An 11,375-nucleotide genomic window follows, 5' to 3' on the forward strand; every position below is an offset into this window, starting at 1 on the left:
CGATATACAGCGTGTCCCACAATCGCCTGACGGTTTTCAAAATGGGAATAGCAAGAAAACGGTGACCGATATTTAAGTCATTCTTGAGGAATGTAAATGTGCGAAGTCAGGAATTTCAGTTACGTTATTCATGTTTCAAGGGATTGCAGTTATTAAAATAAAATAAAAAATTAACTTTTTATATAGCAAACCTGTGCCCAAAAACGGAATTAAAAAGTTGTTGCCCTGTCTCTTCTGATGCAAACGAAGAAATTTCCACGTTTCTAAGTGCAATATTTGCAGATATATCTAAATTCAAAAATCGGCGAAAATTTGGGAAAAAATCGTTGTCCGTTAGTTTTTACTGCTTTTCCCCCCAATTTTTCTCCGATTTTGGAATTCAAATACGTATTTCAGTAAATACTTAGAAACAAGGAAATTCTTATTAATTAACCCGCTTTTGTTCCTTTCAATTCTGTTCTTTTCCCTATGCTATTTTTATATTGAAAGCTACATAATAAAAAAAAATATAATATTACATACAAAGATTATGTAAAAATTCTTTGAAAAGTAAATTTAGTATTTAAAAGGTTAGAATAATGCACATCTAATAGATTTTCTCCTGTTATACTGAAATCAATTTTTGTGAAAATTTTTTACATGATAGTCAAAAATGAGCCACGTTTAAAATCAGTGACGAAAAATGCATCACGAAACTTCATGGTTTCCAAAACTTGGTATGTTCATTAGTTTCCAGACAATTTAACAAAATTTTAATTCCACAGATCTGAATAATCAAATTTATTATATCAAACTGATTCTAAATACGTATTGATATGGGATTTACTGAGTTGTAATTAATTTTTATTAGAATTAAAAACGAAATGAGCAATAACTAATATATATTTTATTATGATCTTTTGTTTCTATATTTAATGGCGTATATTTTTTTATTGCGATACATTGTACACTGCTCAAAACAATTAGGGGAGCAAGCAAAAAAGTGAAGAAAACCGTGCGAGACAGCCACGTATTGGCATACAATGGATAGTACACGCGTATCAATGCGCAATACAGAAAAAAGACGCAAACAAATTTGAATTAAGCTTTAATTCTTTGGAAATATGGAAAAAACGTGAAAAGATGATTTAGGGCAACAATTTGGTTACATGTAAACGATAAAAAAAAGTACTGTTTAGACATGATGCATGAGTTTTAATAGGGCGTGTGGTCTCCTCGAACAGCTAAGACTGCTGCACACCTGTTTGCCATGGATGCGATGAGGTTATCGATCAGACTTTGGAGAATACTGTTCCACTCCTCAAGAAGTGCAATCTGCAAGTCTCGGACAGTAACAGGCGGCCTTGGTCGCGCAGCAATGCGTCGTCCAGGTCAGGAGAGCACGCTGGCCATTCCATACGCTGTATTGTTTCAGCTTCAAGCATGTTCTCCACCAGACGAGCTCTATGCGGTCGGGCATTATCGTCCTGGAAAACAAAGGAATCTCCAATGGCTCCAGCGTAAGGGATGACATGAGGTCGCAGTATCTCGTCTGCATACCTTCGGGCCGTCAAAGTGCTCCGTACGTCCGCCTATGCTGATTCCACCCCATACCATCCAACCAGCTCGTCTGTATTTTGACCTTTCACGAACGAATGCGGGGTTATTTCGAGTGCCCCTGTCCCTCCATACCAGAACACGTCAGGTGTCACACTCCAGATTGAATCGGGACTCGTTTGTAAACAGCACTTGGCTCCAATCATGTTGCTCCCAATCTCGATGTTCAGCAGCCCATCTTCTTCGGTGGCGTGGGGTCAACGAAATGCAGACCATTGGCCTACGTGCATAGAGCCCTCCCTCATGAAGCCGATTACGTACTGTTTGGCTGGATACCCTTCGTCCTGTTGCCAAGAGCAACCGTCTTTGCAGCTGCGTAGCATTCTCTGTTCTGTTTCGACGGGCTGTTAACCGTATATACCGGTCATCAGTTGCTGTAGTGGCGCATGGCCGACCTTGCCCTGGTCAACGTCTAACATTTCCTGTTTCTTGGAATCGATTCCACAGCCTTGCAACAACACTTCTGGCGACTCCAACAGCGTCCGCGACACTACGTTGTGTTTGCCCGGATTCCAGTCTGCCTATAACACGCCATGCCATGGATTCCGGTAAATCACGTTGTTGAGACATCCTCAAGTCACCTTCTCTCAAAAAAAAAAAATACTGCGCAATCGAATTTCACAGTTACGGCAGTAAAACAGACGTTTCTGCAACATCCCGATTTCTGCCCTTATCTCCTTTTTCTGGTTTTTGACGTCATGAACTTTGATTTGCATATGAAGTTTTCTTCTTCCGTTTCCTGCTAGGCTTTAAATTATGGATGATTCATTTTATGTTACTTATCGGTATACATCTTTGCGTAATTTTGTAAAAACGATGTGCTCCCCTAATTGTTTTGAGCAGTGTAGTTTAATACAATACCGTACTTCTTGGAATAATCACCACATGAACGTATGCGTCGCCTTATGGGAGAAAAAGAACCATCAATATATGACGTTGTGTTTATGAACTTAACATAAGGCCCGCATTCGTCGCGCATTTCTGATATAAAATTTATTAAATAATTGTTTTTAATTTCGGAAATACTTGCTAAATGCTCAGTAATGCTTGTCAAATTTAAATATGCTACTCGGTTAAATGACTGTTGAATGTCATGTGATTCAATAGGCCAATCTCTTGGAAATTGTGTTTTTTGAAATAATGAACATACGCGTCGCATTTCAGTGTAAGCACCACCAATCTCTAAAATCACTCTTTTCAAAACGTAGACAACGTGATGCTCGTTCCATGGAATATATATATATTCTGTATACAGTGCCGTCTTAAGGCACGGCCCGGGGGACCCAAGAGAAAAGGGGCCTCACAAAAATGGGATCTGGTTGAGATTTTCGAAAATTTGTCTGGTAGGACCTCAGAAAAATCATTTGGCCCGGGAGCCCATAATGCTCATAAGACGGCCTTGTCTGTATATATATTATATACAGAAATAGTTCAAACTGCAAATGCAGAATGTAAACTGTTCACCTGTCGTGTTTGTTACTCACACATCTGAAAAGCAAGTAAGACAGGACAACATAAAGATTGCGGAGAAAACACGATTTAATTGTTGTCCCTGTATTAAGATCAGGATACGAGTCAAATTGATGTGGTTTTGCACCCACAATGAAACTAAATTACACACACACAAAATAAATATTCCTTTACTTTAGTTTCTTAAATGAGCACTGGCTCAAACTTTTTCAATTTATCGATGCATGGTATAAAAAAATAAGCGTCTTACTCCTAATTGTATTACAAAGGATTCCAAATTACCTAAGATTGAATTGTGGTGATTGTGTTCATAAATTATGATCAAAGAAAACTCACAAAATACAAAATGAATGAACTTATCAGAAATGAATAGCTATATTTGATATTTGCTTTTGTCAGGAAAAGTGTAAAATGAAGAGCTTTTCTCCCCGTTTTGTTGGTAATCGTGCGTTTAATAACTGAATGTAATTTTGTAATACTGTATACAATTGATAAAAATGTAGGTTCTGCCATGCTCCACATTTGTCCTCCCTTCTTTTTTTTCAGGAAAACGTCACAAGAGGAGAGCTGTCCTTATAGGAAAAGTAAACGGAATCGCGTGACCCCGCCTACCATTCTATACCATGATTTCTTTATATTCCGATTAGTGACTGCAAACGGATGTTGTTCTGTATTGACCAGCTTCATCCCATTTCGGTTCCCAAACAAGTTTAAAAAAAATCGTATTTTAATCGAATTCATCCATTCGATTTATAGCCACTTGACACTATTTCTACCCCCCCCCCCAGATGGTCAACCACCAAAGCTCCGACCGGCGCCAATAAAAGCATCTTTGTTGCAGAAGATTCTTTTCATATGACTGGCGTCGTTAAAATCAGTAGAATGTCTTTTTTTTTACTTTCAAAGACAGCCAAAATTGAGCTGTTGAAATGCTCTTTGTGGTCAGCCGGGAAGGGTGCAGCAGCCTCCGGTCACGGAAAAAGAACCTTCCTTCTTTTTTTTCTCTTCCTGATCACTGTACCAACACCCTCCATAGATAACCCCCCTCCCCCTTCTTTCTAGGGCCGGGCTCCGAAGATTGGTCGTTGTCCAAATCCATTAACAACCAAGGACTCTGAGCTATCAGGTCCCGACTGAAACGTAATTCGCAGGGGCGTCCGAGAAGAGTCGTACGAATCCACTAAGCCAGGGACTCGAGCTATGGGTCACAACCCAGACTATCATATTAAAAATTATGACTTTTTCCGGCGATATTATTCGTAAAAATATTAATTTCAGTGACGTTTTTTGCTGCTTACAAAAAAATTGGAATCCTATTGACAAAAATGAAGTTTTTACGGAGTTGCGGGGTTCAAGTCGAAATGAAAACACTGTGTAATTGATGTTGTGCGTCTAATGAATTAAATATTTTACAGGGTTCATGCTCATTTTCGTAAAAAAATTTCCCTGACTTTTCCAGGTTTTCCAGTTAAATTTTCAAAAAATTCCTGGTTTTTTTTAAAATCAAAAAATTGATATAAATTAATACAAATTTAGAAAAAATTAATTATATTATAAAATTATTTATATAAATTATAAAATTAATCATTTTAATTACAATATCATAATGACATCATAATCGTAGATTTTTTTTTACACACATTTATGCTTTTCAAATACACCTGATGGAGAAGAAAAATGGAACACAATTAAGGAATGAAAGATTTCCCTTTTCGGCAATTTCAATGCCCACAAGATTTAAGCCTTTACAGTTGTTTCCTTTGTGGCATAATTAGTCAAAGATGTAGTTGGTTTCACTGCATCAAAATTCTTTACAGTTGGGCTTGCACCAAAGCCTCCTAGAAGTAGTATCTAGGAGGCTTTGCTTGCACTCGCGTAAGCGCTAGAACCGAGAAGCGACGCAATCGGGGGTTGTTCACTGAACTCTGATTTCACGTGCTTGGCATAGTTCTGGATAACTTATCCGCCCATGTTGCGAGTTTTACCGCAAAGTTGCCACCACGCTTTATACGGGTCATTTTTGACTGCTTCGATCCAATCAGCCTACTGACGATCCGCTCAGAAAAGTTTTCTTACAACGTATTGTTTTCAAATAAAAATACCCACGTGGAAAATCAAAACATACCCGTGCGTCATCTGTCGTTCCTAACTGAAGTCAACTTACGAAATTATCGCAACTGCGATTTGTACCCATGGCTTTCTACGATGCGTAGTTATGATGTTTCTGGGGAAGCACTAGAAAAAGTTACGATAAAGTCGTAGCAATACGCTTTTCCAAGCAGACTTACGAAATCCTAGTTCCTCCTTGGCAGTATTTAACGTTTTTTGCGATATATTGCAATATTTTACGGATTATCAATATTTACGATGTTATCGGAATTCCCTTTTTCATCCCGACGGATTTTTTTTTCCTCATTATTATTTTTGATCAATCTTTTTTCCCGATCAGACGACAATCGTGACGATTTTCCAGGTCGTCGTCTGAAATTTCCAGGTTTTGAAGCAAAAATGGGCCATTTTCCCGGACTTTTTTTAGTAAAAATTTTTTTCCCCGACTTTTCCAGGTTTTCCCTGACCCGTACGAACCCTGTTTTAACATTAAAATGTATAGGAATGAACTGCGACCGAAGCCAAACATGTATAAATGAATGAGAGTCGCATAAACGAGTGTTACCATCCATCGTATGGAGTACATACGCAGGTCTATACATTTATAACATACCGAGGGCATATATAATTGTTATAAACTTGCAATATATTAACAAAATTTATCAAACCTACCAAAACGGCTTGTGATTATGCACATTTAGCGGATTTATCATATTTACCGTAACATACACATAGAACAAGGATGTGCATAAATAGAGAGCAGTGGTTGAGAGCGGGCCGCAACTAAATACTTTGTAAGCTGGGGAAAACACGCATTTTGGCACTTCCCTCGTGTATTGTAAAAAAGAGTAGTTAAAGGGTGAATTTTGTGCCCTCTCAAGTCTAGTGACCGGAACGCTAGACCCGCTTGTTCCCCCTTAATTGTAACAGAGGTTGAGGGAGAACAAATTAAAATAGTATAATAATCACTCTTCTTTTTAACAATTAAAACTGTCAAGTTCGGCAAAATGTTATCAAAAAGGATTTTTCTCTGTAAATCTAATAATATCCACACAGAAAGAAGTAAACGAAAAACTAAGATTGTTTAGAGCAGCGGTTCTCAACCGGTGCTCCGCGGAGCCCTCAGGTTATAAGTATTTTTGAATAGTAATATTAAATCAGTAACTTTGTTGAATGAATGAAAAATAGGCCCACGGGGCTCCTTCTCAGAAATTATATACCGAAAGGGGAGTCAAAAAAGGTTAAGAACCGCTGGTTTAGAGTACCAGTTACCGTATTATCAACAGCTTGAGAATTTTTTTACTTCCATTTTATCGATTTTTTTTCATTCGTTGAAAAAAAATAGTTCCACAACTCTGGAACATGACCACATGTCACTACTGGTACTGCAGTTTGTTATAACTTATTTAACACACCGATTCTAGGCGATTATGTTGTGATGCTAGTGCTGGTGGATGTGTCTGGTTGTTATTTCGGAAACATACAGTCATGACTCCTTTCTTCTTTTAGTTATTTAATAGAAGGGAGAGATTTTTACGACATGTTCGGTCGACAGTTGGAGCCAGACTGAACTCCAATACAAGAACACACTAGATAATGCCTAGCTAGTGAGTGGCATAAAAAATATAATAAAAATATAAAAATTGTACAAGACAAGTAGCGCCACAGTACTCCCCCACAAGTCTGAAGGACGGCATATGGCACAATGCAAAAAAAAAAAAAATGACAATATAGTTACGGCAACTAATATAGCATTGACATGTGCAAAAAAAAAATCTGTTCGAAAAATTCAAAAAATACGCAATACGAAAATTTTTTCAAAAGTAATGAAATATTCATATGCACAATTAATAGTCGAGCAAAAAATAAATTACAAATGATAAAAAAATGTATGTAATGTAAGTAAATGTATGTAATGTAAGTAAATGTATGCATATGAAAAAACGATTACTAGAATAGATAATAGACATATATACTGGGTGATTATAAAAAAACTATCCCGACATATGGGCCCCTAACTATCATACCATTCACAGAAACTGAATGAAATTTCGGCATAAGGTACTTTGAGGTATGCGCTCAAGAATGATATGGAAAACAACAGTGTCACTCTAACAGTTACGGTTACAGTGAGAAAATTTCGAAAATATCAAATGGCAACACCAGGTTTTTTGTATTGGAATGCGATCTCTATACTGAAAAACACTAAGTAGCGTTGCAATGGCACCTGTAGCACGAAAATCCCCTGGAGCTAGGCAAGGAAAAAGTAAAAAGGACTTTGCCGTGCACCAGAGCATTAATGTTCGTTTCATTCGTCACACCGTTTCTTCGGCTGAGATCCCAGCCTGATTAGTCCTCCACAAGGTCATGTGGAAAATTTGTGAAACACAATAAAATGCTTTATTTTATGCTGCTTCTCTGTCCTTATTGGTTGTCCTCACTTTTAGCCTATCTACCGCCGGTGATTTTCATGCTACAGTTGCCGTTCGAACGCTATTTAGGGTTTTTCACAATGGAGATCACATTCCAATACAAAAAACTTGGTGTTGCCATTTGATATTTTCGAAATTTTCTCACTGTAACCGTAACTGTTAGAGTGACACTGTTGTTTTCCATATCATTCTTGAGCGCATACATCAAAATACCTTATGCCAAATTTCATTCAGTTTCTGTGAATGGTATAGTTAGGGGCCCATATGTCGGGATAGTTTTTTTTTATAATCACCCTATACATATTTATATACACTCAAACCTGTTTTTGTGCGGTGGATAGGGACCTCATAAAAAAAATCGCACAAAACTTCACGAGTAGCTATAAAAAATGTTTTTCGCAACACATTTAAAAAATATTTTTTTTATGGGGTGGATAGGGACCGCATAAAAAAAGTCTCACGTAGAAAATAACTCAAAATCTTAAGAAATAACTGGAAATTGCTTTTTTAAACGAAATCAAGACACGAGGCTGGGCAGCTACTTGGAATCTCGCCAAACCTTTTGGAATCTGATTTAAAAAATACACATGCGAACATTTTCAAATATTTTATTTACATATGTACTTATTTTACACATACAAAACTGTTCAAAATGTATAACCATTATCCTTCGTAGTCTGACAATACGCGAAATTTTCTTGTGGTAAACTGGTTCAAAATCACTTTCGTCACTTGAAGATACTACCTCGCACTCGTTTAGAGTTGACTTTTTTTCAGTTACCCAATAGTCGGTGATCAGTTTTTGCGACGACTGTTGTTTCACTAGACGCTTGTATATGCCTTGGTAGCCAGATATACAAGATTGAAGCTCCTTTTGGAATTTTGAAGTTCTTTCAGAATTGGCATCGATTGCAAGAAAATTACCTTCTAATTTACTGCAAAGTTGGAGTCCTGCATATACACTGCTGGCCACCGTAAATGCAACACCCTGAAGGAAGCATGCAAATAATATGAAATTTACAACATGCATTAACGGAGGTGAGATATGCAAATGATTAGAATTTCAGCGCAGACGCACATCACGCGCGCCTGTGGCGCCACTTCAAAGCGCTATTTAAGGCTTGGAGATTTCGACGATTTGAAGTACGGCAATTGTGTTTTTCTTGTGGGTTTTTCAAAAAAACGATCAATTATGCCTCGTAGAAAACAGCGATCATCTTTTGATCAAGTATCCGAGTTCGACAGAGGAAGGATAGTGGCCTACCGAGATTGTGGATTATCTTTCAGGGAAATCGGTAGTCGTGTTGGACGAAACCAAACAACTGTAATGCGGATATGTGATCGTTGGATGCAGGAAGGTATGACGGACCGACGTGCTCGATCGCATCCACCTCAGTGCACCACTTCACGTGATGACAGCCGTATTGTGCGTATGGCAGTGACGGATTGCTCAGCCACATCACGAACCATAGCACAGCACATTCAGTCTGTACCGCATCATCCAGTGTCTGCGCGTGGCATTCGACACCGTTTACAGCAGAGTGGTCTGTCCGCAAGACGTCCATTGCTTCGTCTACCCTTGACGCAGAACCACAGACGTCTCCGCCGCCAATGGTGCGATGAAAGAAGGATGTGGACGGCACAATGGAATGAAATTGTCTTTACTGACGAGTCACGCTTCTGTCTGCAACACCACGATGGTCGGATTCGAGTCTGGAGACACCGTGGAGAGAGGATGCTGAACAGCTGCGTTATGCACCGCCACACTGGTCCTGCACCGGGTATTATGGTATGGGGCGGTATTGGATATCACTCTCGCACTCCTCTAGTACGCATTGCCGGTACTTTATAAAGCCAGCGCTACATCTCCGAGGTGTTGGAGCCAGTTGTCCTTCCTTACCTTCAGGGCTTGCCCACAGCCATATTTCAACAGGATAATGCGCGACCACACGTTGCACGCATTGTCCAAAGGTTCTTCGTCAATCGCCAGATTGAATTGCTTCCCTGGCCAGCTCGCTCTCCGGATCTTTCGCCGATAGAAAACATGTGGTCCATGGTTGCTCAACGATTGACCCAGATTACATCCCCAGCTGCCACACCAGATCAACTTTGGCAACGCGTGGAAGCTGCTTGGTCTGCTGTACCCCAAGAACACATCCAAAGTCTCTTTGAATCAATGCCGAGGCGTGTGGCAGCGGTGATCTCCAACAATGGCGGCTACTCTGGCTACTGATTTTGGCAGGAACCACACTTCACAGAAGACTATAAATTTAATCATTTGATGCTTGGTCAACATGTTATCTACAAAATAAATATTGTTGGGATATCTCTTGTCTTTCTTGGTGTTGCAATTTGGGTGGCCAGCAGTGTATTTTATCTTCTGTCATATAATCGGGTTCTTCTTGCCCATCAGTAACATCTGTTACGTAATTTATAATGTCATCATCCCATACGGTTTCATCCTGAATCATTTCGACAAGATCATTTTCACTGAAAGTATTAAAACCTCCGCCGATGCCATGTGCTAGCGTAACGATGTGATGAAATATCAAAATTCAAAAAAACTAAATGGCCGATCAAACCTAATTTTTTTTATTGATAACTTCGTCAGTTATGTTCTAATTTAATTGAAATTTTCATAAACCGCACCAAAAAAAAATCGCACAAAAAAAGACCGCACAAAAACAGGTTTGAGTGTATAAGAAAATTGAAGAATGAAAATTTTGCAAAACAATTATTTTCAAAAAATGTTGCAAAACATAATTTTCATTTCAAAAAATGCGTAAATAAGAATAATATCAAGGAATTCTTATACGAACCGTACGCCCTGATCGAGTTACATAAGGCTGTTTCGGTTCAGTGAACGGTGATTGCTCATTAAAAGTGCTATCAAGCAAAAATGCTGGTTTCAATCTGTCTATTGAGATTTTCGTTAGTTTGCCTTTCATGTTCACTGTATATACTTTTGGAGATCGTTCAATCACTTCATATGGCCCCAAATATGGTTGTTGAAGGGGCTTTCGTACGGTGTCCAGACGCATAAACACATGGGAAGAAACAGCAAGTTCTTTATGAACGAAAACGTTGTGAGTCCCATGCCTTGAAGTTTGGATCGGACGTAAAGTGTTTATGTGATCTCGTAGAGCACGTAGAAATTCTGGCTGTGTTGGCTGAGGATCGGAACTACGGAAGAAGTTAAGCGCAATGGTGATCCGTAAACCATCTCAGCAGCAGGAGTTTTGATGTCTGGTTTTATGCTGGCTCGGATGGACAGAAGTATGGTAGGTAACACTTCAGTCCAACATTCCGTGGCATGGCAGCGTATGGCACCTTTGAGCTGCCGGTGGAACCTTTCAACGATGCCATTGGAGGCCGGATGATACGCTGTCGTGCGTGTTTTCTGAGTTCCAAGAAAACGAACGAATGCGCGAAACAAATCTCTTTCCAATTGTCTCCCTTGATCGGTGGTAACCGATTCCGGAACTCCGAATCTGCTGATCCAGCCAGAGTAGAATGTCTCTACTAGTAGAATGTTTCTGCTTTTCCATCGGGAAAGCCTCTACCCACCTGGTGTATCAATCCACACAGGTAAGGCAATAGGTGAAACCCCGAGGAGGAGGAAGAGGACCAACAATGTCGATGTTAATGTGCGGACATTGAGGCAAAGGGTATGCATCGATGGAAGATCTAGTGTGGCGATGCACTTTTGAGCGTTGACACTCGATGCACGCCCTGGTCCATCGTGTAACATCTTTGCGTATTGAACTC

Source organism: Pholcus phalangioides, unplaced genomic scaffold (genome assembly GCF_987345545.1).
Source record: "Pholcus phalangioides strain wild (caught in Gottingen) unplaced genomic scaffold, Ppha-v1.0 ptg000011l_1, whole genome shotgun sequence".
Taxonomy (NCBI): Eukaryota; Metazoa; Arthropoda; class Arachnida; order Araneae; family Pholcidae; genus Pholcus; species Pholcus phalangioides.